Source organism: Poecile atricapillus, chromosome 37, assembly GCF_030490865.1.
Source record: "Poecile atricapillus isolate bPoeAtr1 chromosome 37, bPoeAtr1.hap1, whole genome shotgun sequence".
Taxonomy (NCBI): domain Eukaryota; kingdom Metazoa; phylum Chordata; class Aves; order Passeriformes; family Paridae; genus Poecile; species Poecile atricapillus.
This window is the reverse complement of record NC_081285.1, coordinates 522507-549903: the sequence shown is the minus strand read 5'-3', so window position 1 is coordinate 549903 and position 27397 is coordinate 522507.

The following is a 27397-nucleotide window of genomic DNA, read 5'->3' as shown; positions in this document are numbered from 1 at the left end:
TTCTCAGCCTTCTCTGGGCTGAATTCTTCTGGGATCCTCCCTCGTGGGGAGTTCCACTTATCTCAGTCTTTATTATTTGAAGAAAACTCTCGAGCTCCTTAGAATCTTGTTTCTCGTGTTTATTGAAGGATCCTTAAAAAACTTAACAGGTCTCTCCAGGCTGGTTACAAGGTTAATCTTTGCAATTTGGTACATTTCTTTCTTCTGATGGTATAAACAAGGCCTTGTGGCACACTTCATGTCTGATACACAAAATGGCCCTGAACTACGCAGTTCATTTATCTTTATACTTATTTTTATCCAATTAAAAATAGACACGTATATTATTTTTCTTAATGACCAAATGACCCATCACCTCTGTGATGCACTGCGGCATTTTCTATCCAATCACTTACTATTACCCAAAAACCTCTAGGAGAAGAACATGAAGAAGAAAGAAGGACAAGGGACAACACCCTAAATCCTCCATCTTGTCTCCTGTTCTCTAAACTACTTTTTCACCCAGTGATTTAAGAAACTTTCTAATCTACACACCTACACTTTTAGCTTTTTCTATCTAACTTTATCATTTGTTTTCATGTATCACCATGAAAACATGCTCATGACGTTCATGTTATATGAAATTCAGTGTTTTCTTGGATCTCAGAACGAAACATTAAAAACAAGGGCACACAGTCTGTATTTTAGACTCCAACACCTGTCTTTTCAAAATCCCTCATAATTCCACAAAAACCACACAAAATTACAGAAACATCCCACAAAATTCTCAAAATCTTCTCAAAACCCTACCAAATTCCTGTAACATCCCACAAAATCTCGACAAATTTCCACACAATCAAGAAAAAATCCCTCCAAATTCTTCAAGTCTTCACAAATCCCTCAACATTCCACAAAAATATCACAAAATTCATGGAACATCCCTCAAAATTCCCGAAATCTTCTCAATACACGACCAAATTCCAGAAACATCCCACAAAATCTCCACAAATTTCCAAACAATCTAGGAAAAATCCATCAAAAGTCTTCAAGTCTCAATATCCCACAAAATTCCACTAGAATTCCCAAAACATCCCAAAAAATCTTGACAAGTTGCCACACAATCAAGAAAAAATCCCTCAAAATTCTTCATGTCTCCTCAAAATCCCAGAAAAGTCCACAAAATTCCATACCCATTCTAAAAAAACACAATAAAATTCCAGAAACATCCCCCAAAATCTCGACAACTTTCCACACCATCTAGGAAAAATAACTCAAAATTCTTCATGTCTCCCCAAAATCCCTCAAAATCCCACAAAAATTCTACGAAATTCCCAAAACATTCCAAAAAAACCCAACAATATTCCAGAAACATCCCTCAAAATCTTGACAACATTCCACAAAATCTAGGGAAAATCCATCAAAATTCTTCAAGTCTCCTCAAAATCCCACAAAATTCCACAAAAATCCCACAAAATGCCATAAAATTCCAAAATAATTCCCGATATCTTCTCAAATTCCAAAAATATCCCAAAAAATCTCCACAAAAATCCTAAAAAATCCATCAAAATTCTTCAAGTCTCCACAATCTCCCAAAAAATCCTATCAAAATCCAACAAAATTCCAGAAAAACCCAACAAAATTCCCGAAATATTCTCAAACCCCAAATTAAATTCCAGAAGCATCCCACAAAATCTTGACAAGTTTCCACACAATCTAGGAAAAATCCCGCAAAATTCTTCATGACTCCTGAAAACCCCAGAAAAGTCCACAAAATTCCAAAAACATTCCAAAAAAGCCCAACAAAATTCCAGAAACATCCCACAAAATTCTCTGAATCACCTCATAACCCAACCAAATTCCAAAAACATCTCACAAAATTCTTGAAATCTTCTCAAAACCCTACCAAATTCCAGAAACGTCCCACAAAATCTTGACAATTTTCCACACAATCTAAGAAAAATCCATCAAAATTCTTCAAGACAATATCCCCAAAAATTCCACAAAAATCCCATAAAATTCATCAAAATCTTCTCAAAACCGTACCAAATTACAGAAACATCCCACAAAATCTTTACATCTTTCCACACAATCTAGGAAAAATCCATCAAAATTCTTCCTGTCTTTTCAAAATTCCTCATAATTCCACAAAAACCACACAAAATTCCAGAAACATCCCACAAAATCTTGACAACTTTCAACACAATCTAGGAAAAATCCCTCCAAATTCTTCATGTCTCCTCAATATCCCACAAAATTCCACAAAAATCCCACAAAATTCCAGAAACATCCAACAAAATTCTCTGAATCACCTCATAACCCAACCAAATTCCAGAAACATCCCACAAAATTCCAGAAATCTTCTCAAAACCCAACCAAATTCCTGAAACATCCCACAAAATCTCAACAAATTTCCACACAATCAAGGAAAAATAACTCAAAATTCATCAATTCAACTCAATATCCCACAAATTTCCTCAAAACCCCAAAATACTCCAGGAATATCCCACAAAATTCCCAAAAGCTTCTCAAAAACCAGCCAAATTCCGGAAACACACCACAAAATCTTGACAAATTTCCACACAATCTGGGAAAAATACCTGCCAATTCTTCACGTCTCCCCAAAATCCTTCAAAATTACACAAAAATCCCACAAAATTCCCTAAACATTCCAAAAAAACCCCAACCAAATTCCAGAAACATCCCACAAAATCCCAGAAATCTTCTCAAAACCCAACCAAATTCCTGAAACATCTCACCAAATCTCCACAAATTTCCACTCAATCTAGGAAAAATCCATCAAAATTCTTTAAGTCTCCTCAATATCCCACAAAATTCCACAAAAATCCCACAAAATTCTAGAAACATCCCACAAAATCTTGACAAGTTTCCACACAATCTAGAAAAAATCCCTTAAAATTCTTCAAGTCTCTTCAATATCCCAGAAAAATTCAGCAAAATTCACTGAACATTAAAAAAAACCCAACAAAAATTCCAGAAACATCCCAGAAAATCTCCACAAATTTCCACACAATCTAGGAAAAATAACTCAAAATTCTTCAATTCACCTCAATATCCCACAAAAGTCCTCAAAATTCCTCAAAATTCCTCAAAATTCCAGGAACATCCCACAAAATTCCAGAAATCTTCTCAAAACCCTACCAAATTCCTGAAACATCCCACAAAATCTTGACAAGTTTCCACACAATTTAGGAAAAATAACTCAAAATTCTTCATGTCTCCCCGTAATCCCTCAAAATCCCACAAAAATCCCCCCAAATTCCCTAAACATTCCAAAAAAACCCAACAAAATTCCAGAAACATCCCACAAAATTCTTGAAATCTTCCCAAAACCCAACCAAATTTTAGAAACATCCCACAAAATCTACCCAAGTTTCCACAAAATTCCAGAAAAATACATCAAAATTCTTCATGTCTCCTCAATATCCCACAAAATCCCACAAAAATCCCACAAAATCCCAAAACATCCCGCAAAATTCCCGAAATCTTCTCAAAACCCTACCAAATTCCAGAAAAATCCCACAGAATTATTTAAATTTTCTCAAAATGCTAACAAATTCCAGAAAAATCCCATAAAATTGTTGAGGGACTGCCACGAATTCACCACCCTTGACAGAAGTAAACGTGAACACCGTTTATTTCTATCTTTAGCCCACCTTTTATAGGGTTCTACAGGGTCCATGGGCTAAGCAAGTTACCATTGGCTAATACACACAGGTTTACATTTTTTCTCCTGTACACAAGGATATTGTTTTGCTTTACTCTCTCTTCTGCAGGAAGGTTTCAAGGACTTCAGCCTTTAATATCACGACTTATTTCAAAGACTGGTTTGTCCAGGCAGGCCCTTACTAATATATAAAATAGATCAACACACAAGGAGCTGAAATAGAGAATTTCATCTTCATAAGGCTTCTCTTAAAATGTTGGTAGGGTCCCTTAACTTTGATGACATTAATTTTCTTTTTGGCCACCATTCCATATTGCATGCCAAATATTTTATTGCTAGAAACTATATTCCAAGGCTGTAGGGGTGTGTTCATAACACAGATACCATATGATATCTTCAGTCATATCATCTGATAGTGCCCCTAAAATACAGCTACTCACACAAGCCTGTGGGGCACTGCATTTGTAAATTTGTATTTCTAATGGAAGTGTCCTTACATTCATTTAGTACGAATGCGTGCAGACCCTCAGTGCTATAAAGTCATTTGGATCCACTAACCCAAGAACACTAGGTAGAGATATTTTCCAGCACAGAATCCTGCTAGGATGCACAAATGTAGACCCTTCTCAGCCTTCCCCAATGACTTTGAGCTAATGGAAATAAGATTATAGGACAGGATGTAAAATTTGGTGGCAGATAGCGAACACAACTGTTTCTTCTTCTCTGGCAGACTTTTCAGGAGGAAGTTTACTTGTAGTAATACTTTTTGGACACAAAAAATAAAAGTAAAATCTAGAAAGGAAGCACCTCTGAGAACAGATGAACTGAGAATGTGGTTTAAAATGGCAGATAAACACAAGATGCAGAGCAGGTATTTTTCTTTCACCTTTTTCAAATTAATTGCAACAGGGGGAAAAGCTCCTACGTCCTTGATCTGTATGAGACTCTTTTTCTCTTTTACAAACTGTGGAGGAGCGGACCTAGGAATGAGTTGGGGAGGAAAAAGGACTGAACTGTTCTTTACTTTTGCCTCTGGAGAATCAAAGTTGTGGCCTGAAACCTACCTGAGCCAAGAATATTTTCAGTTTGTAGAAGCTTATTCTGCTATGAATTTCTGTCTCTTGGCTGGATACTCAGCATCTCTAAGTGCAGAATCCTCCCTGGCACCGTATATCCTCGCCTTGTCCCTGCCACCACCACTAAACTATTTTCCTTTCATTGTAAAGTGAGTGAGATTTTACTCGGCTGCAATTCTGCAGTGTTAGGGAATGAAGGATTTTTCCTTCTTCATTTTTTTATGATGAATTTCTTATTTATTCTCTTCACGCCTTCTGAGTGAGCCTTTTGTAAGGGCTTCTGTATTTCACAGAGGCTACACCTATGTGGGTCTGAAGACTTTGATACAATTCCCATCACTTGAAAATTGAACCTGTTTGATTTGTATGGTAGGCAGCCATTCTCCCTGTTCCAAACTTCATAAAATAGTTTATCCACGCTGAAAAAAACCCAAAACTCTTGGAGATAGTCGAGACAGTGCATCATGGTGATTACAGGGATGGATAAGAAGACCATCAACTTCTTCATACCATCCAACTTGAGACTAATACTCAGGTCTGCAGCTATAATTTTAATCCACAGTAATCTACAGACAATCCTTTATTATCTGAAAAAGCTAACACCGTAAAGTTGGAAGCAAGCTGAAGTTGGAAGAGTTAGGTTTCTTCAAAGCTCTTGTTTCCAGCAGGATTGGAGAGCCTTTACCTTTTGTAACAGTAAGGTTTTAAATTTGTAATCCTGACCTTGCAACTAGAAATTGGTGGCTCCGTTGTTGCACTTGCAGCAGCCACATGACATCAAAGGAAAATGCATTGTTCTAACTTGTGTGGAAGCAGTGGCTGCAAATACCATCAGGAAGTGCTGGACTGGCAGGACATTGGATGGATGCTCTTAGCCCACAGAGCTGGAAATATCTGTTCTAGCCACATGGTAAGTCCATTTATGTAATTCCAAATCTGTTCCTCACACTATCTGTGCTCCTCTATTCTGTAATCAGCTTGGTGAGGAGGCAGATGAAACTGTTGGGGAAAAAAACCACTTAAATTTAAAGCAGAGTAACTGTTCCATTCTAAATGGTGAAGATAAACCTGTGAGGCTACCAAAGAAATCTTTCTTTGGCTTCCAGTAATAACTTCAAATGGATAACAAATCGATGCTGTATAATCTGCTTTTAATGGATTTCCTTTGGAATGTGTACTTCTTCCTGAATGACAGAACTGCAATATTTTCACACTTGCAATTTCAGCCTCAAATGGCCACAGGAAATGCAGCAGCTTCTGTTTTCTGTTGCTTCTGTTTGTTAATGCTTCAAGGTGTTGCTCTGGATTTGTCCACAGCTGTCATGACCTTAGAAAGAGAATGTTCTAAAAATAGGAGTAAAAAAGCCAGAGAGCTCCTCCTTGCAGCAGACACGGGCAACATTGGATCCTAATTGTTTTTGCAAAGCATCCTAATGGGGAGAGGCAGATCTCAAGAATGGAAACTTGAGAAGGTGTGTGGCTGCTTCCTACCTTAGGCTGGATTCAGGAAGGGCGGTGTTCCAGAGAGCAAAGTCAAGAGTTTGAATCAAGGAAGTGTGAGCTGCCCAGAAAGTCAGGGCCCACACTGCTCATGTGTATCAGGGGAAGGTGAGAATCAGGCCCATCTGCTGATAGAAATGCAAGTTCCAGCTTTAGCAGCCAAAGGATGTGCAAATAAATGGCTTCTATGTATTGGAGAGCATGAAGCATTAAGTTAGTGTTTCATCCAGTTGTTTGAAGGCAATGTGGGATTCCAGAGCTTAGTGTTTGAATTGCAACTTGAATTTCCTTCTTTGCTGTTATTTAGACTGCTGTGAAGTAGTAATGAGAAGAAAAAATGAAAGAAAATGTTGTTTGATGGGGACTGTGGTAGGGCTTTCTTGACAGATTTGAAATGGCTTGAATGGATGAAAATCTCCAGGTGAGGGGAAGGCTGTATCCATTCCTCTCTTTTTAAAGCCAATTTTCCAAGAGGGATCTAAAATTGCATTTGAGGGTTGGGGTGTGGTTTTTTTCCCTCCTTTCATGTGCAACCTAACAACTCCAATTTCACAGGCCTATTTAACATTTGATCCATCAAAATCAGTCCTTTGCTTTGTATTTTGGGAACTTGTTCATCTTGGGGAATTTGTCATCTTCTCAGGGCATTGAAGGTCAATCAAATGCTGCAGGTGTCATTCTTCCTTTACTATGGTCTATGTCCTGGGGTTTGACTCTTAAGCAGAGCTATTTTTTGATTTTGCAGCCTAGCAGTTCTACTGTGGGGCTGTGTGCAGGTGAATTCACTTGAGAACGATGGGTAAATCAGCTCCTGGGAAGATGTGCACTGCCTGGCCCCGATGCTTCAGCATGCTTGAGGTCAGCTTGGCTGTCTCTGACTGTCTAATAATAATGCATCATAATAGAATTAAGTATTCATTTTAATTGCTGATCAATAAGACTTTTTTAAAGCTAAATCTGCATGCTAGTTTCTAAACCACTCCAGTCTGTTTCATCAATGACCTTCCTGATTTTAGCTTAAGCTTTCTAGTTTCTGCTGTTGTTATTTTCTCCCCTGTCCCTGTGAGAGGAAGGGATGGTGGCTGGAGGTTTGGCAGTCAGCGAGGGCCTGGCCACCACTCCAGTTCTGTACACTCAGCCTTGGAGATGTGATCAGGAATCTGCTGTTAGTTCCCAGGTTTGTATTGCAAAGACTGACCATGCTGCCAGCACTGTGTTTTAGGAGTGAATTTTCATTTGTTTGGTCAAACTGAAAAGCAGCCTTAATTTTAAAGTGGAATACTTTGTGGATGAGGCTGTGAAGAATATGGTGTTTATACTCACATCCTACTGGAAATACTCACAACACCTAACTGATTTGGTAATAAAGACCTAGTTTTTCTTCACTAAACCTGCCCTAGCAAAATTCATAAGCTGGTGATAGCTATCTCTGGAGTGGAAAATTTTTATTGAGTTTCTTGACAATTGAATAGACTTTGGCAAGCTTTGTTGTTTAGTTTCTGTTGATCCAGAGACACTTGGGGCTCCTTTTGCTTCCTAAGGGATTAAACTAGCAAGCACTTAGAATCAGATATTGGGAAGATGGGTGCAGGAGACTTTGTAATTTACTATGGAAAAACATAATAATGATGAATATTTCAGATGGAAATGATCGTATTTCACATACTATGTGAAATGCTTTTATGGGATTTTTTACATTTCTCTTTTATTTTTTAATCCTGGATAAATTAAATGAGGCTTTTGGGGAAAGCATGAGCTGGAATTTCTATTGAGTTTGATAACCTCTGATTCTGCTCTCGTTTCTCTACCTGCTGGAACTTGTAGCAAACTAGCCATGTCCAAGTTTAATTCTGTAATAATTATCTTTCAAATCGAGCCTTTCTCACTTGGTGTTGATGCATTTGGGAGAGGGAGCGGGGAATGGAGAAAAAAGAGCTCCTTTCATGAATACAATTGAAATTTCATATTGCTGATTTGATCCTTTCCAAGATTCAAGTGAGCGTTGGATCAGGGTGGAACTGAAGGGATGATTCATGACTCAGGCATAAAAGCTACATTTCATTCCACATATTAGGAGTTTTCTGTTGCCCACAAGAAAGTTCAGGAAAAAAAGAGAAAAAGAGAAATGGGTTTCCAATTTCCTGTGCTATTTTCAGTTGACTCCTCTTTCTGGAGATGACTTAGCAACTGTAGGACATCTGAAAAACTTGGAACTGCAACTTTATTGTTGAGGCTCTGATGAACATTGCTTCTGTCATCAAGTTCTGAAGTGTTATGAACTGAGTAAAGTTGATATCAGCAGACTCTGATAAAGCCATGCCTTCCTAATTAATAATGCATTCTTCATAAAAAAAAAATCTATTTCTTCATGTATTTAATTACCTAGTGAGTATAAGAGTGAATGAAGTTAATACTGCACAGATTTCAAGCAAAACACTGCTTTTTAATGTGCTTCAGTATGGGCTATGCACAAGTAAATGGACATGATTTTTAAGCTTCAGTTACCTTTCATTACCCCATGCATATTCAAATTCAGATTGATGAATGCTGAACCAGAAGCAGACATCATCTAGTGTCTTAGTTTAGGGCAAATTAGGGAGGAAAACTCTGAATGGGGATTTCCCCAGGGAAATGCCCCTCCCCACCAACCGGTCCGGGAAAGGGAAAAAGATTTCTTTGGAGAGAAGTGGAAAAAGCTGTTTATTTAACAGAAAATTGAATAATATTAAATAATAAAACCTCTTGCTGTTCGATGGGATGGCAAATCTAGGAAGAAAAGTCCTTTTCATGTGGTGTAGCTCGGCTCGCTCAGTTTCTTATCAGTCCCTCCGGCGCTGGAAAGTGCTGAGGCCCAGGCCCCGGTGGGCCACAGGCGTGAGCTCCCGGGGTTTGGCTGGGTGTTCAGTCCAGAGCAGGCTTGCACAGATCCAAGAAAAAGGAAAAAAAAAAAAGGGTCCGGGGAATTCTTCTGCCTCAGCTAGCTAAAACTAACTAAAAGCCAGGGAGAAGCTCTGTCCCGCTGTCTGTCTGTGCTGCAGACAACACCGTCCAGAGGCGAGATGTGTGGGAGTTATATTTTCTTTAACACAAACTGCGGCTTCTTTTCCCCCTCCCTTGCTCTCAGAGCCAGTCTTAAAGGTACAGAACTTAATATATAACATAAACCAGACGATTGGGGATACCAGTATCATAAAGTCACCCCAGGACATTCCACCCCTTATCCCCATATCGTCAACTTATTATCAAAATTAATATATATATATATTTTAACTCTACAACACATACATTATACAGACAAGGGAATTAATTCACGATCTTCACCCAACCATCAGATCTCCCTGAGGTACACATTGTGTTGTTCCATCTTTCCGCATTATCTACCATGTGCAACCCGGTCCTTGAGCAAAAACAACCCCACGAATGGGTTTGTTTGCACTCGAAGTAGAATTGATCCAAACTGTCTTTCCTAACAAACCTCTGAGATGTACCGCTGGGACTTTGTCTCCGTCTACTATATACAGGGCCTTGGATTGGGCTGGGCCTGCTCGGTTGGTGGAACCTCGGGTGTTAACTATCCAGGTGGCTTTTGCTAGATGCTGCTCTCAATTTTTGAAAGATCTCTCACCCAACGCTTTCAAGGTAGTCTTTAACAGTCCATTGTACCTCTCCACTTTCCCTGCAGGAGGTGCATGGTAGGGGATATGATACACCCACTCAATGCCATGTTCCCTAGCCCAGCTGTTTATGAGGCTGTTCTTGAAATGAGTCCCATTGTCTGACTCAATCTTCTCAGGGGTGCCATGCCTCCAAAGGACTTGCTTCTCAAGTCCCAGGATGGTGTTCCGGGCTGTAGCATGAGGCACAGGGTAGGTTTCCAAGCATCCTGTGGTGGCTTCTACCATGGTGAGCACGTAGCACTTTCCTTGGCGGGTTTGGGGCAGTGTGATGTAGTCAATCTGCCAGGCCTCCCCATACTTGTATCTGGACCACCGCCCACCGTACTAGAGGGGCTTTAACCGCTTGGCCTGCTTGATCATGGCACATGTCTCACAGTCATGGATAACCTGGGAAATACTGTCTATGGTTAAATTCACCCCTCGGTCTCGTGCCCACTTATAGGTGGCATCTCTACCCTGATGGCCTGAGGCATCATGGGCCCATCGAGCTAGGAACAACTCTCCCTTGTGTTGCCAATCTAAGTCTGTCTTTGACACCTCTATCTTTGCAGCCTGATCCACCTGCTCATTGTTTCGGTGCTCTTCTTTAGCCCTACTCTTGGGGACATGGGCATCTACATGACGGACCCTCACAGACAGTTTCTCTACCCTGGTGGCGATGTCTTTCCACTCATCAGCAGCCCAGATTGGCTTTCCTCTGCGTTGCCAGTTGGCTCTTTTCCACCTTTCCAGCCATCCCCACAGAGCATTGGCTACTATCCATGAATCAGTGTAGAGATAGAGTTTTGGCCACTTCTCTCTTTCAGCAATGTCCAGGGCCAGTTGAACAGCTTTGAGTTCAGCAAGTTGGCTTGATCCACCTTCTCCTTCAGTGGCCTCTGCGACCTGTCGTGTGGGGCTCCATACGGCTGCTTTCCACTTCCGGTTCATCCCTACGATGCGACAGGAACCATCAGTGAACAGAGCGTAGTGTGTTTCTTCTGCTGGAAGCTGGTTATATGGTGGAGCTTCTTCAGCCCGTGTCACTTGTTCCTGCTCCTCTTCATCAGTGAGATCAAAGTTTTCACCTTCAGGCCAGTTTGTAATTATCTCTAAAATCCCAGGGTGATTTGGGTTTCTAATACGGGCGCGCTGCATGATGAGGGCGATCCACTTGCTCCATATAGCGTCGGTGGCGTGGTGGGTAGAGGGAACCTTTCCTTTAAACATACACCCCAGCACTGGCAGTCGGGGTGCCAGGAGGAGTTGTGCTTCTGTGCCAATCACTTCTGAGGCAGCTTGAACTCCTTTATAGGCAGCTAAGATTTCTTTCTCTGTGGGAGTGTAATTGGCTTCGGACCCTCTGTAGCTTCGGCTCCAGAATCCCAGTGGTCGGCCTCGAGTCTCCCCAGGCACTTTCTGCCAAAGGCTCCAGGACAGACCATGGCTCCCGGCTGCAGAGTAGAGCACGTTCTTCACATCTGGTCCTGTCCTGACTGGGCCAAGGGCTACTGCATGAGCGATCTCCTGCTTAATCTGAGCAAAGGCTTGTTGTTGTTCAGGGCCCCACTGGAAAGTGTTCTTTTTGCGGGTGACCAGGTAAAGAGGGCTCACAATCTGACTGTACTCAGGAATGTGCATCCTCCAAAAACCTATGGCACCTAGGAAAGCTTGTGTTTCCTTCTTGTTGGCTGGTGGAGACATTGCTGTGATCTTGTTGATGACATCAGTAGGGATCTGACGCCGTCTATCTTGCCACTTTACCCCCAGAAACTGAATTTCACGAGCTGGTCCCTTAACTTTGCTCTTCTTGATGGCAAAACCGGCTTTCAGGAGAACCTGGATGATTTTCTCTCCTTTCTTAAAGACCTCTTCAGCCGTCTTTTTCCAAACAATGATGTCATCAATGTACTGCAGATGTTCCGGAGCCTCACTTTTTTCCAGTGCAGCCTGGATCAGTCCATGGCAGATGGTGGGGCTGTGCTTCCACCCCTGGGGCAGTCGGTTCCAGGTGTACTGCACTCCCCTCCACGTGAAGGCAAACTGAGGCCTGCATTCTGCTGCCAGGGGAATGGAGAAAAATGCATTGGCAATGTCAATAGTGGCATACCACTTTGCTGCCTTGGACTCCAGCTCGTACTGGAGCTCCAGCATGTCCGGCACGGCAGCGCTCAGCGGTGGAGTCACTTCATTTAATGCACGATAGTTCACAGTTAATCTCCATTCTCTTTCAGATTTACGCACAGGCCAGATGGGGCTGTTGAAGGGTGAGTGGGTTTTGCTGACCACCCCTTGGCTCTCCAGTTCTCGGATCATCTTGTGGATGTGGATCACAGCATCTCGAGTTGTTCTATACTGCCGGCGGTGCACCGTCGAGGTGGCAATTGGTACTCGCTGTTCTTCCACTTTCAGGAGTCCTACTGCAGATGGGTTCTCTGACAGTCCAGGCAAGGTGTTCAGTTGCTGGACACCCTCTGTCTCTACAGCTGCTATCCCAAATGCCCACCTAAGCCCCTTTGGGTCCTTAAAATACCCACTTCGGAGGTAGTCTATGCCCAAAATGCACGGGGCCTCTGGGCCAGTCACAATGGGGAGTTTTTTCCACTCATTTCCAGTCAGGCTCACATCAGCTTCCACTAAAGTAAAGTCCTGTGATCCCCCTGTCACACCAGCAATAGAAACAGATTCTGCCCCTACATATTTTGATGGGATTAGGGTGCACTGGGCACCAGTGTCAACCAAGGCCTCATATTTTCGTGGTTCAGATGTGCCAGGCCAACGAATCCACACAGTCCAAAAGACACGGTTTTCCTTAGCCTCTACCTGGCTAGAGGCAGGGCCCCTCTAAGCCTGGTTATCCTTCTTTCCTTGGGTATATGTCTTGGAGGTTCCTTCAAGAGAATCAGACATGTCATCATCATACTTGTCAGTTTGACTACAGGCTACTGGAGCGGCTTTCTTTTTGGTGGAGTATCCCCCCTGAGTCTTGCTGTCTTCTAATTCACGCACCCGTTGTGCCAGAGCACCAGTAGATTTTCTATCCCATCTTTTCATGTTTTCTCCACAGTCACGTAGGAAAAACCACAGCTCAGCTCGTAGCCTTTTCTCTCTATCTGGGGAATTTCTGCATTGAGTCCCGGGGCTCTTGGACTGTACTGCCGAGACTGGAAGAAGATCTTCCTTGAGTTTCTTGAAATTCTCTTCCATTTTGTCTTGGAAGTTTTGCATATCTGTTCTCACAGCTGCAATTGTTGCCTGCATGGGGCCATGCACGGTATCTGCATATGTTCGAAGTTTCTTCGCCATATCCAGCACAGTCTCCTCTCGGTCGTCCCGCTTCATTGTTGCTAAAGCAGAAGCGTATTCTTGTGGCCCAAGTCGAACAAGTTTTCGCCACATCACAGATGTACATGGCACCAAATCTGGATTTCTAGTACCTAAGTCACCCACGAAGACAATCTCTACTATTGCCATTTCTCTCAAGCGCTGAATCCCTTGTTCTATGGTTTTCCAACGAGTTTGCTGTATATAGAGATCATCTGCACACAGATATCTTTGTGCCACACTTCTTAGGACCCGTTCCCAGAGACTGTAAGGGTCAGCCCCCCTCATCACTCCTTGGTCAATAACCGGATCATGTGACAGGGATCCCAGATGCCTCGCTTCAGTGCCATCCAGAACTGTAGCCTCACCTGCAGCATCCCACAGACGGACTAACCAACTAATTATAGATTCATCAGGTCGTCGAGTGTAATCTTTTCTCAGGCCACGAAGGTCCTTCAGGGAGAAAGGTTCACCAGCGCCTTCTGATTTTTGATCAGTTGCTGGTCTTGAGGGTCCTTCCCCCGCATCACCATTATCATCATCTACTGGCCGATCGGTTTTGGTTTTGAATTTCATACCTCTCGTGGTAGGAGCAACAGACACTGGCTTAGGTTCACTGTCTGGTTTGGCTGCTGGCTTGGCTGCAGCCTGAGTGACTGGGGTAGCTGCTGATTTATCTGCCTGGCCTACAGTATCTAGCACCGTGCGATAAGCATACACTAGGGCCCAGCTTATTGCAATGAAATTTTTCTTCTTAGAATCATCACAGCAATTCTCTTCCAGATATTTCCCTACTTTATCTGGGTTCTGAATTTGTTCACGTGAAAATTCCCAGGCTAGGGAATCAGAAAATTCCTCCAGAGTTCGGCCAATTCTCTCCCATTCTCTACTCCACTCAGGATTTTTCACACCTGAGCCTACTTCTGGGACAGGGGTTTCATTGGCTCCTCTGGATATCTCAGCCCTCACTCTAGAGAAGTTACAGGCCGTATAGAGGAAGCTTAACAGCTGAACTACCAGGAAAGTGGTATCCTTAACACTCAGGGGAAACTGGATATTTTCAAAGAGGGACATAACAGATTCAAAGGAGAAAAAGGAAAGAAAAGGCTGAAAAGCCTCATCCCCTGCTCTTCCTCTAACAAACTGGGTACAATTACCAATAAACTCCCAAAATGTGCTACTGGGACTGGGAGGCAGGGTCGGGCGAAGAAACCATAAGCCAAACATACCTGACAGAAACTTCAGTAGTTCTATAAACTTCCTACAAATAATTATCACCAAGCCCAGCACAATAACCATTCTAATCCATGCCCCTCTATTGTGAAAGAGGGAAAAGACAAGTATTAAAACCTCAAAAAATTCTAGGGACCAGATCGACATGAAGGCTTCCACCCCGAGAGATATTATGTATCCAAACAACATGGCTACTGACTGCTTTATCTTAACACAGAATAAATACAACCAACAATACAACTAACAATTAGTACAGGTTTTTCCACTTTCTCTCGCCCCGCACTGGGCGCCAAAAGCTGTATATGTCTTAGTTTAGGGTAAATTAGGGAGGAAAACTCTGAATGGAAATTTCCCCAGGGAAATGCCCCTCCCCACCAACCGGTCCGGGAAAGGGAAAAAGATTTCTTTGGAGAGAAGTGGAAAAAGCTGTTTATTTAACAGAAAATTGAATAATATTAAATAATAAAACCTCTTGCTGTTCGATGGGATGGCAAATCTAGGAAGAAAAGTCCTTTTCATGTGGTGTAGCTCGGCTCGCTCAGTTTCTTATCAGTCCCTCCGGCGCTGGAAAAGTGCCGAGGCCCAGGCCCCGGTGGGCCACAGGCGTGAGCTCCCGGGGTTTGGCTGGGTGTTCAGTCCAGAGCAGGCTTGCACAGATCCAGGAAAAAGGAAAAAAAAAAAGGGTCCGGGGAATTCCTCTGCCTCAGCTAGCTAAAACTAACTAAAAGCCAGGGAGAAGCTCTGTCCCGCTGTCTGTCTGTGCTGCAGACAACACCGTCCAGAGGCGAGATGTGTGGGAGTTATATTTTCTTTAACACAAACTGCGGCTTCTTTTCCCCCTCCCTTGCTCTCAGAGCCAGTCTTAAAGGTACAGAACTTAATATATAACATAAACCAGACGACTGGGGATACCAGTATCATAAAGTCACCCCAGGACATCTAGTTAATTTAAGTTCTTTGAATTCAGAGGCAAACTATTTTCATGGTTTTGTTTTCAGGGTGGGTTGTTTTTGATGGGTTTTTTTTTTTTGCTAAGGCAATGGCAAGCATTTATTTATCCAGCTCCCTCCACATTTTCCACCATGGTTATTGCCAGTGATCCCTGCAGTGATGAGTGCTCAATGACCCTAAGCCAGGGTGAGCTGCAGGAGCCTTACAGACGTGCCTGTTCTTTCTCACTGTGGCAGAACAAGTGCAACAGCACAGTGGCATTTTGCTAAAAGCTAATATTTTTCCCAACAGGTTATTCTACAGGCAGAATCCAATGCTTTCCTCAAGAGCAACCCCATCTTTTCTCTGCCTGAAAGGTTGTGTTTGTTTGGGTTTTTTTCTCTTCCCTTAGGTGAGTGATAAAAAAATGAAGAAGAAATCCAGAGGAAATTCCAAAAGTACCAACTGGTTGTAATTGGGTGTGAGTGTCTCCATTTACACTTCAAACTTGCTCTTTGAGAACTTGGAGCTGCATTTAAAATGTATTTTGCTAGGTGGTCTGCTGCTGACTATCTGCATTTCTTCTTCCATTTCTTTTCTGTGCTTGTTTGGTATTGCTGCTGAATGTCCCCAAAAAGTAAAGTGGTGTGGAAGAGTTGAGGAACCAGCTTTTGAAATTCTAAAGCTGATCTGTAGGTTTTGTTCCAATTGGATTTTTAAAAGCAGGTATGTCATCCAAGTTAACTTTCTTCAGAAAGCAACAAGATTGTCGTCCCTCCACTGATGCTCTGTATTTTAACAGAGGTATTTGATGGTGCTGTAAAGGAGCAAGATGCAGAATAAGGTAGAGAGAAGTCATTGAAACTGGGGGCACAGATGGTTGATTCCTGAAAATCAAAAAACGGATGTTTTGTTTTGTAGGAAAATGAAAGCTAATCCTATTTGGAGGGTCAACAGGATAAATAGAAAGAACTAAATACAGATATATATATATATAAACCCCCCAGAAATCTATGAAGCAGGACGGATAGCTGCCATAGCCCAGGCAGCCTCTGGATCTAATTGCCTGCCCGAATTCAGCCCTTGCCTGGATCCCAGGGGAGCCGTCTCTGGATTTCTCTCCCAGCTTTCCAGGGATGATCCTGCTCCTTTCCTGGTGCCCCAGAGTCCTGCAAGCCCCCCTCCTGGGGCCATCCTGATGCCTGCCGGGGCCTTTAGGGTCCCCCCTAAAGTGCAGACAGGGTTTGACTCCAAGCTTCCTTGGAAGGTGGAGGCAGGTGAACATTGCCCACCTTCTTCTTTCCCGCTGCCCTCCGTACTCTTGCAAACCCTGCTGGGGCACTCGGGCTCTCCATTGCAGGCAGTCTGGAGCTGCCATGCAAACCCATCTCTCAAGGAGTCCCCTCTCGGGTGCAACATCAAGAAAATGACACAGCAACATGTAGAAAACGTGATATTTATTCACTTGACTACTTGTAAAATCTACAATCCAACGTTACTAGAAGACTATGGGGAAAGAATCTTAAGCCTAAAAAACTTCAATACTTGAACTGTTTAGAACTGAACACTAAGGGAAAGGTCAACTTCTTGGGGGAAACGTGGTGGGGAATCCTACAACTAACAACAGGGGTGTGGCTAACTTCTAAGATGGGGAACGTCGCAGTGCCTGGGCTGGGCACTGGTCACCCGTTCCCCGTAACGTTGTGTAGATGGAGTGCGACGCTGGAGGTCAGAGCTGCGGGGAGGTGCGGAGTCTTCTCCCAGTGCCCTCTTTTGCCGCCGTCTTGGTTGTTGGCCTCCTCGGCTGAGAGCTGTAGCGAAGGTGCAGCCGCATCAGGTCACGGTTTTGCCTCAGCAGCTGCACCAACTCTTCTGCACAGCCGAGTCTTGGATGGCGGCGGGGCCGTGCAGGGCCCGAAGGGCTCTGGAGATTCCGCTGCAAGGCAAAGCACAGGGATCCCCATGGAAGAGGCAGAGGGGCAGAGCGGGGCCGGCACCTCTGGGGCTGCCTTTGGCCTGGGAGACAGAGACTTGGGCTCAGTTGGGCTGGGCTGCCCCGGGGAAGAGGCTGCAGCAGGCAGAGCTCTGGCCGCCTCTGCTTGGTGCTGTCCATGGGGCTCAGCCCCTGGGCCGGATTGCCCAGCCAGGAGCTCAGGCCCCTTCTGCTGCAGGGCATTGGCCAAAGGGTGCCCAAGAGGCCCTCAAGGTCTGCCCCATCCTGCCTGCCTGACCCCCCACTGCCGCCTCACCTCTCCCCAGCGTCTCTGAATTCTTCTTCCGAGCGACCATCCCATGGACATTCCTATGATGAGCAGGTCAATCAGCAGGAATGTCCTGGCCGCCCACCGGATGCGCTCGGGGTCCGTCTCCTCCAGGTCGCAATCCTCCAGGAACATGGGAGAGGTATCCGTGCTCCGCTCCGGTTTGCTGGACGGGTCGAGGGGATGGGCCAAGAGCAGCAGCACGTAAAGCTGCAGCAGCGAGGAAGAGCCGTGAGCAGCCATAGTGCTCTGGCAGCAGCACAAAGGCTCTGGGTGTCTCTCTGCAAGCAGCTCTGCCTGGGCTCTGGGGCACAGCAACAGCTGGGGACAGTTGCCAGCCACCGTGCCGTCCCCAGAGGCTGTGATGTCACAGAAGCACAGAAGGCACTGGCTGCAGAGAGCCCTGAGAAGAGAATGTTGAGTCCAAGCTGTGCGCCATGGCGGCAAGCATGGCCAGCAGAGCGGGGCCCGAGCGCTGCGGCCTGGCTTGCCTTGCACACCTGCCACAAGGATGACTCCAGCAGCAGCCCCCTGTCAGGCCATTGCAGTATCTGATGGCCCTTTCTGGGCACAAGTTCTTCCCAATGCCCAGCATAAACCTCCCTTGGCACAGCTTCCAAGCCTTGTTGGCATCTGCTCTCTCTTGTCCTTGCCCATCTGGCTGGCCCTGCCGTGTTGCTCCCTGGCCTGTCTGTGGGAGAAGAGGCTGTGCCAATGAGTGCTGCTCAACTTTGAGGCCATTCAAAGGAGTATTGGATTGTGCCTGCTGTGGGAAGGAAGATGCGTGCACATGGCCATTTCCCATAGGTTTTCCCCCAGATTTTCATGAACAGCTGTCCTAGTGAAAGCCAAGTCTGTTTTAGTGAGTATTTGAGGGGTTCCAGAACACAATGCCATCTCAGGGAAATTCTGCTGGTTTAGTTCTACTGAGGTTTGGAGATGAGTTGCAAATCCTGAAAATGTTCTCCTTGCCGAGGTAGTAATTTCACCGTTTAGACTGTGGGGATATTGATTGCTCAGTGTTGAGGACCTCATGTAACTTTCAGCAGCAGAAATTTTCAACATCCAGTGATTGTCCTTGAGACAAAACCATTTGAAATTTTTTTTTTTCCTGTGGACAGGAATTGCTTCTGTGTTACTTCCCATCATCCATTAAAAATGTGATGCCTGGAAAAAGTGCCGAGTGCTGTGTGATTTCCTTGGACGTGTTCTTTGGAATGGCTTCCCCCCCATTTTCTGAAGCTGGCCAGAGAAAGGTAATAGATGGGTGAGAAGTTGTGAAAGGCCAACTGGTGTAGATCTTTGCCTCCTGTTTCGAGGTCTGTGGTGAGCTGTGAGTCCAAGAGCTGATCTAACGTGATGGCGAAAACACAATTGAAGCTTTTTGCAGCAGGATGCATGGATAGAACCAAAGCACAGCACGGCTGGCACCAGCAAATGAATTAAATTGCATCCCTGGAATATGTTGATTGGATTGTTCTTCTAATATTGTGGTAGTAATTCTGATGTCTGAGTACTGAACAAGCAACAAGTACTGAACACCAGATTTGTAGTCAATTTTCTATCTCTAATGTAGCAAAGAGATTTTTAAGAATTATGTTTTTCTCTCATGGTTGAGGAATGTGTTCTTCACTGGCTGAATCTTCATATCACTTTGTTTTTGTAGAAGAGCAGTTTCAGCAGCAGATGATTTTCCTTGCCCTCCTTTTCATTTTTCTTTTCTGTATTATTGCCTGGCAGGTTAACCTTTTCAAATTGGGTGCTGCAAAATGTTGCTACTAAGGATAGTTGGTGTCAAAACAGGTTCTTTTCTTGCTTTTATTTAAAAGATTGAAAGATGAAAGGTTTCTAATGAAGTTACAGAATTGCATATCACTGGGACCTTGACTTCTTCCCTGCTTGGATCCAGAAAAACAGATTAGTGCCAGTTGAACTGCTGCCATATTATGTAGAGATCAGGAGTGGCCACCACAAGTGCTATGCAATTCTTGGAAATGGGATTTTTGTTAGAAATTATTTTTGCTTTGACAATGCAAGCTTCTCATACCCATCTGCATTTGTGTTCTATTAATCATGGGGTTTTGTATTAACCATGGGCTTCAGTTTCCTGTCTTTTTATCACTTCTTCAAATAGCAGTTTTATACACTTGCTGGCTTGTTCCTTCTGACTTCAAATGGTATCTCTTGGGCACATAACTTCATATTACTGTGAACAGCGAAAAGAACATTTTTTGGTCTGTCTTGATTTGATGGAGTGATTGCTGTGGAAGGACTGGGAGGTTTTGTGGTTGAAGATGAAAGAAGCTGAGCAGCCTTGGCAAGTAAGTGTGCCAGTTTACAAGGTGAATCTACAGAAACCCGCGTGCTTCAGCTGGAATATGCAATATTTGAGGCTGCTGCTGTCGGGGTGCCTTTTTTCTGTTGCTTTGGGAACCCATATTCTACACAGCATCATTTGTCAGAACTCCATTTCACTTTACAGTCCCTCTGTTTTCCCACTTGTGAATGATGGTTTTCTCCGTGCCTTTAACATGGGGAATTCTCGGTGATCAAAATAAGACATATTCCATAATGTTTTATGTTTCCTCTTGGATTTTTTTCTAGTTTTCAAATAATTACCTTTTGTTTCTATCCGGGGGCCAAATGCATTTGCAGTTTCAGTGGGTTTTTTTTCCCAATTTCTAATCTTACTCGGGCAATAGATAAGAGAGAAAAATCCCCTAGTTTCATGGCAAAGATTCTGTGTTATTCCCTACCTTTAAATGAATTAAAATATGGTTCTATTGCTCTCAGTTTAATTTCTTAACTTCATTTGGTAGAGTTTAGAAATCTCTTAACATGACCTAGGTAGTGCAGAGTGCCTGCCTTGCTGTGTTGAACTCCTGGGTGAGCATGCCAGGCTTAGTTTAGAGATTTGCTTTTCAACATCCCTTATTCCTTGTGCAATCTATCATTTGGTTTGTTTGTAGTTGTGTTGGAAGATAAAGAGGAGGGGGATCACCCTGGAAAATTTTTCATCTGAACTGAATTTGTACCCTTTAGCCCAACAGTGAGTGCTCCTTCATTTTCTCAAGGCATGAAGGACACCGGGAGTTCCTCCCAGACTCTGCTTTTGGGACAGCAGTCCTTTCTGTTTGGCTCCATCAAATGCTCTGCACAGTAGTGCTGGAGCTCTGAAGGGCAGGGGCATTCCATGAGCATGAATAATAAATAACTCCTGTACCTTGAACTGCTTCCAGCTTAACCCAGCAGAAGGAATTGTTTCCCCAATTCTGAGTCTAATGGCGCTGCTGACAAATTTTGCAGTTTCAGAGCAGCAGTGCAAGATGTGTAAGGGGCGTGTGTGGAGGGAGAGCAGAAGCTTGTAACACTGGACCTTTGTCCCGTGGGCAGCTGTGCGGTTTTAAGCGGGAATGTTCCGGAGGGACCTGGAATTTAAGAACTATTTGGAAGATTTGTAGGTTTGTTGCTGTAGGTGTGAAGGGTGGGGACAAGTCTTCTACAGTCCCGGAGCAATGATTAGGTAAGGTAGTGGGAGAGCCTCTGAAGATGGTGTTGTTGTTGCATATGATTTTTCTGGAGCCCAGCTGATGCCCACAGGATTTGTTATGACTACCAGGATTGCAACTAAACAGAATGCAGTCATTTTTCTTGTAATTTTGTGAAGCATCTTTTGATCCATGATGAGCTGAAGGCTCAGTGCACAAGGCTGAAAGGAAATGGCATGCTGTCAAGAGATTTTGGTATTTGCGACTTCATGAAGGTGGATAGGACATAATTCCTTAGCTCATTGGAGCTGCAGAGTTTAGTTTTATCTCTTCTGTTTCTAAGCAGTGCTAAAAGGTGTTACTTCCCTCAATTTTGATGGCAGCAGAGAGTCAGCTAATGAATATGGATCTAGGTAAGGTTTGTGGAACAAAATAAAACCCAGTTGTCTGAAAAGCTGTTAGACAACCCTACAGTCAGTGTCAACAGAGAAGGAAGACGTTAAAATTACATCTTAATTTTAGAGCTATTCCTCTCTTCTGCCTGCTTTTCCCATAGTGCATATGGAACCACCATACTTCATTTGATCCCTACCCCTGACTGCAGCAGCTCACCTGCTTTCTGCTGCCTGCCTTTGCTTTCTTGTCAGATGGAATCATTGAAATAGAAAAGATGATGTGACTTAATTGACTTCATTAAAATGCCTTGGCAATTGAATTTCTGTCTCTTGGCTGGATACTCAGCATCTCTAAGTGCAGAATCCTCCCTGGCACCGTATATCCTCGCCTTGTCCCTGCCACCACCACTAAACTATTTTCCTTTCATTGAAAAGTGAGTGAGATTTTACTCGGCTGCAATTCTGCAGTGTTAGGGAATGAAGGATTTTTCCTTCTTCATTTTTTTATGATGAATTTCTTATTTATTCTCTTCACGCCTTCTGAGTGAGCCTTTTGTAAGGGCTTCTGTATTTCACAGAGGCTACACCTATGTGGGTCTGAAGACTTTGATACAATTCGAATCACTTGAAAATTGAACCTGTTTGATTTGTATGGTAGGCAGCCATTCTCCCTGTTCCAAACTTCATAAAATAGTTTATGCACGTTGAAAAAAAAAAAAAAAAACCTGTTGGAGATTGTCAAGACAGTGCATCATGGTGATTACAGGGATGGATAAGAAGATCATCAACTTCCTCATACCATCAAACTTGAGACTAATACTCAGCTCTGCAGCTATAATTTTAATCCACAGTAATCTACAGACAATCCTTTATTATCTGAAAAAGCTAATACCGTAAAGTTGGAAGCAAGCTGAAGTTGGAAGAGTTAGGTTTCTTCAAAGCTCTTGTTTCCAGCAGGATTGGAGAGCCTTTACCTTTTGTAACAGTAAGGTTTTAAATTTGTAATCCTGACCTTGCAACTAGAAATTGGTGGCTCCGTTGTTGCACTTGCAGCAGCCACATGACATCAAAGGAAAAGTGCATTGTTCTAACTTGTGTGGAAGCAGTGGCTGCAAATACCATCAGGAAGTGCTGGAATGGCAGGACATTGGATGGATGCTCTTAGCCCACAGAGCTGGAAATATCTGTTCTAGCCACATGGTAAGTCCATTTATGTAATTCCAAATCTGTTCCTCACTATCTGTGCTCCTCTATTCTGGAATCAGCTTGGTGAGGAGGTAGATGAAATTGTTGGGGGAAAAAAACCACTTAAATTTCAAGCAGAGTAACTGTTCCATTCTAAATGGTGAAGATAAACCTGTGAGGCTACCAAAGAAATCTTTCTTTGGCTTCCAGTAATAACGTCAAATGGATAACAAATTGATGCTGTATAATCTGCTTTTAATGGATTTCCTTTGGAATGTGTACTTCTTCCTGAATGACAGAACTGCAATATTTTCACACTTGCAATTTCAGCCTCAAATGGCCACAGGAAATGCAGCAGCTTCTGTTTTCTGTTGCTTCTGTTTGTTAATGCTTCAAGGTGTTGCTCTGGATTTGTCCACAGCTGTCATGACCTTAGAAAGAGAATGTTCTAAAAATAGGAGTAAAAAAGCCAGAGAGCTCCTCCTTGCAGCAGACATGGGCAACATTAAATCCTAATTGTTTTTGCAAAGCATCCTAATGGGGAGAGGCAGATCTCAAGAATGGAAACTTGAGAAGGTGTGTGGCTGCTTTGTACCTTAGGCTGGATTCAGGAAGGGCGGTGTTCCAGAGAGCAAAGTCAAGAGTTTGAATCAAGGAAGTGTGAGCTGCCCAGAAAGTCAGGGCCCACACTGCTCATGTGTATCAGGGGAAGGTGAGAATCAGGCCCATCTGCTGATAGAAATGCAAGTTCCAGCTTTAGCAGCCAAAGGATGTGCAAATAAATGGCTTCTATGTATTGGAGAGCATGAAGCATTAAGTTAGTGTTTCATCCAGTTGTTTGAAGGCAATGTGGGATTCCAGAGCTTAGTGTTTGAATTGCAACTTGAATTTCCTTCTTTGCTGTTATTTAGACTGCTCTGAAGTAGTAATGAGAAGAAAAAATGAAAGAAAATGTTGTTTGATGGGGACTGTGGTAGGGCTTTCTTGACAGATTTGAAATGGCTTGAATTCATTAAAATCTCCAGGTGAGTGGAAGGTTGTATCCATTTCTCTCTTTTTAAAGCCAATTTTCCAAGAGGGATCTAAAATTGCATTTGAGGGTTGGGGTGTGGTTTTTTTCCCTCCTTTCATGTGCAACCTAGCAACTCCAATTTCACAGGCCTATTTAACATTTGATCCATCAAAATCAGTCCTTTGCTTTGTATTTTGGGAACTTGTTCATCTTGGGGAATTTGTCATCTTCTCAGGGCATTGAAGGTCAACCAAATGCTGCAGGTGTCATTCTTCCTTTACTATGGTCTATGTCCTGGGGTTTGACTCTTAAGCAGAGCTATTTTTTTATTTTGCAGCCTAGCAGTTCTACTGTGGGGCTGTGTGCAGGTCAATTCACTTGAGAACGATGGGTAAATCAGCTCCTGGGTGTTGGAGTCTGAAATACAGACTGTGTGCCCTTGTTTTTAATGTTTAGTTCTGGGATTCAAGAGAACACTGAATTTCATATAACATGAAATTCATGAGCATGTTTTCATAGTGATACACGAAAACAAATGCTAAAGTTAGATAAGAAAGGTAGGTGTGTAGATTAGAAAGTTTCTTAAATCACTGGGTGAAAAAGTAGTTTAGAGAACAGGAGACAAGTTGGAGGATTTAGGGTGTTGTCCTTTGTCCTTCTTCTTTCTTCTTCGTGTTCTTCTCCTAGAGGTTTTTGGGTAATAGTAAGTGATTGGATAGAAAATGCCGCAGTGCATCACAGAAGTGATGGGTCATTGGGTCATTAAGAAAAATAATATACGTGTCTATTGTTAATTGGATAAAAATAGGTATAAAGATAAAAGAACTGCGTAGTTCAGGGCCATTTTGTGTATCAGACATGAAGTGTGCCACAAGGCCTTGTTTGTACCATCAGAAGAAAGAAATGTACCAAATTGCAAAGATTAACCTTGTAACCAGCCTGGAGAGACCTGTTAAGTTTTGTAAGGATCCTGCAATAAACACGAGAAACAAGATTTTAACGAGCTCGAGAGATTACTTCAAATAATGAGAACTGAGATATAAGTGGAACTCCCCACGAGCGAGGATCCCAGAAGAATTCAGCCCAGAGAAGGCTGGGGAACTATAGAAAGCTGTATTCACAGAGAATTCAGCCCAGAGAAGGCTGGGAAACTATAGAAAGCTGTATCTACAGAGAATTGAGCCCAGAGAAGGCTGAGAGACTAAAGAAAAGATATATCCACAGAGAACAGAGCCCAAAGGAGGCAAAGAAAAGAGAGACAGAGGTAACAAGTGGTGCCCCGTGTGAGGACAAACTCACAGAAGCTTCAATCAACACCTGCAGGATCACAGCAACCAGTTCATGAAAGAAATCCGTCTGGAGAAAAACATCTGCTATCACATTCCGAATTTCCAAGGGCCCTGGACTCGGAACATTGGATTCTGCTGGTCAGTAATCTGAAGATAGCCAGGTCTGGTAAGCTGTATACAGTCTAGATAATGGGGTTGAATATTTATACAGAGAGATTGTTTAAACCCAGGATATGGGGGGAAATATAAATATGATGTTTAAAGAGTTAATAGCCCCGGGAATATGGGGAGATGAACTGCCCTTTCTGAAAGCGCGGGAAACCCAGATAATTCCCCAGCGGCGTGGTACCCCTGCCCCTGTCCCTTCAGAGAACGTGGGGGGACGAGGGAGGAATGCGAGGGAAAACTGAACACCGGGAAGCTTGTGTTACTTCAGAAAGCAGAGTGATCAGTTTGTTATATTGTTAGAGGTTAAAAAAATTGCATGGAGAGATATGATGGTTTATATTGAGTCTTTTTGGAATTATTGCAGTTAGAAGAAATCGCGGGGGGGGGGGGTGGAGAAAAAAAAAAGTTAGAAAAGTTCCACGCTGTTTCTGAAACCACGCCTTTAGAACAGCCCCCTGCACCCTCCATGCACGTCAGAGGAGCCAGAGCGAGGGAGGGAGCCTACCCCGCCCTCTGACGAATTTAATAACACAGAGATGTTAGAGAAGGCTGGTGAAGGTGTGTCCGCCCAAGAGGGGACATGGGGGTGTTCGCTCAACAGGCTACCCCGAAAATACCCGCCCATCAGGCGGAGTTAGAAGCTGCCCAAAGAGGAGAGACTTCAAAGAGCGGCGGGAGACGGCGGGATGGCCGCGCCGCGGAGTGACCCCGAGCAAAAGGGGGGAGAGATTAGAAAAAGAAAAATATTAGAACGCTGCCATAGACAGCGTAAGAAAAGGGGCTGGCCAAAGTTATAAATGCACACCCCGCAGGGAGAGCACTGCCGTGATCCATAAAGGGGAGGACCCGGCCCTCCGGGGGGAGATTGGCGGGGCCCCTGTCGAGCCGCGTATGCGCGTTTCGGTGCTAAAGCCGAGCCGGCAAAGATCAGGAAATCAGCCCGGCTGGCTCAGACAGCAGAGCCTGAGACTCTGGATCTCAGGGTCGTGGGTCCGTTTTCTGGGACAAACAGCAGTCACCCAAAAAGGGATTTATCTCCTGAAAAGGAGTTTCTTCCTAAATATAAGTTTTTAGAGTCTTTTCTCAGATTCAAAAGCAGCCCGGCGCGGACGGGCTGCTTTGGACACAGCAGCCAGAAACGCTGTCGCCATGGCAACCACCGGTAAAACAACTCAAGCAACTTCGATGAAGCTACAGAAAGAAACAAAACAAAAGAGAAAGAACAGAAAGCTGGACATCTCAGAGAGGAACAAAAAAAGAGAGTGTTTTAATTGGACAATTAAAAAATTAGAAGCTTTGCAAATTGTATTGTTGGTAAATCAGCAAATTGTTGTAATCATGATTGACATTTAAAAAGAAGTCTCTATCGAATAAGTGCCTTCAAAAATAGATAAAAAAGTTTATAGATATTTTATAATGAAATATATATAGATGTTGTATTTCTAATAATATCTGCTGGTTTTGTTTTTACAAAATAGCATGGAAAATGATATTTATACATCCCAAGAAGTTTAAGATTTTTATTCTGTTTCAGTTTTCCTAATACATGAAGGTTTTGAAAATGTTATCTTCTCTATACATCTACTGGTAATGTAATACTGTATCATATGGAGTGATCGTCAAGCATTATTACTGTAGTTACAGTAGTTCTTTAAAATTGAGTTGAAAGATCATATGATTAACCCTACAGGAAAAGGATTGGATGACAAGTTTCTTTTATTTTTAACCTCTCCTTTCATTTGAGTAACTGTATTGTGGAGTTAGTTCAATGCAGTTTTCAGTAACCTCAAAATTATGTTAACCATATAATACCCATTTGCTTGGTATTTTTTTATAATTAGGCAATTTTAATGTGAGTCCTTTTGTTATAAAAAAACATGTATAACAGCATATATATCAATTTGGATTTTGAATTTTAGTTAAAAAGTTAGACTTGATGTTTCTGAAAAGTACTACAAAAGCTGAATAGCAAATTACCAAATCTGTGGTGTTGTATTTTTTTTCTAGTAAAACTGCATTCTAAAAATCCTAACAAATGTAAGCATATACCAAGCAAATTCTTGTTATTAATTGGTATTTTTAATAACATCTACAGTTATTATGAGCTATTCTCAAAACCAGATAACACAGATGATAATAAATGATGATAAATTTGTTGCATCCCTATAATCTCTATAGTGAACCAATATTCCTATTATATTGTGTTCAAAGAAGTG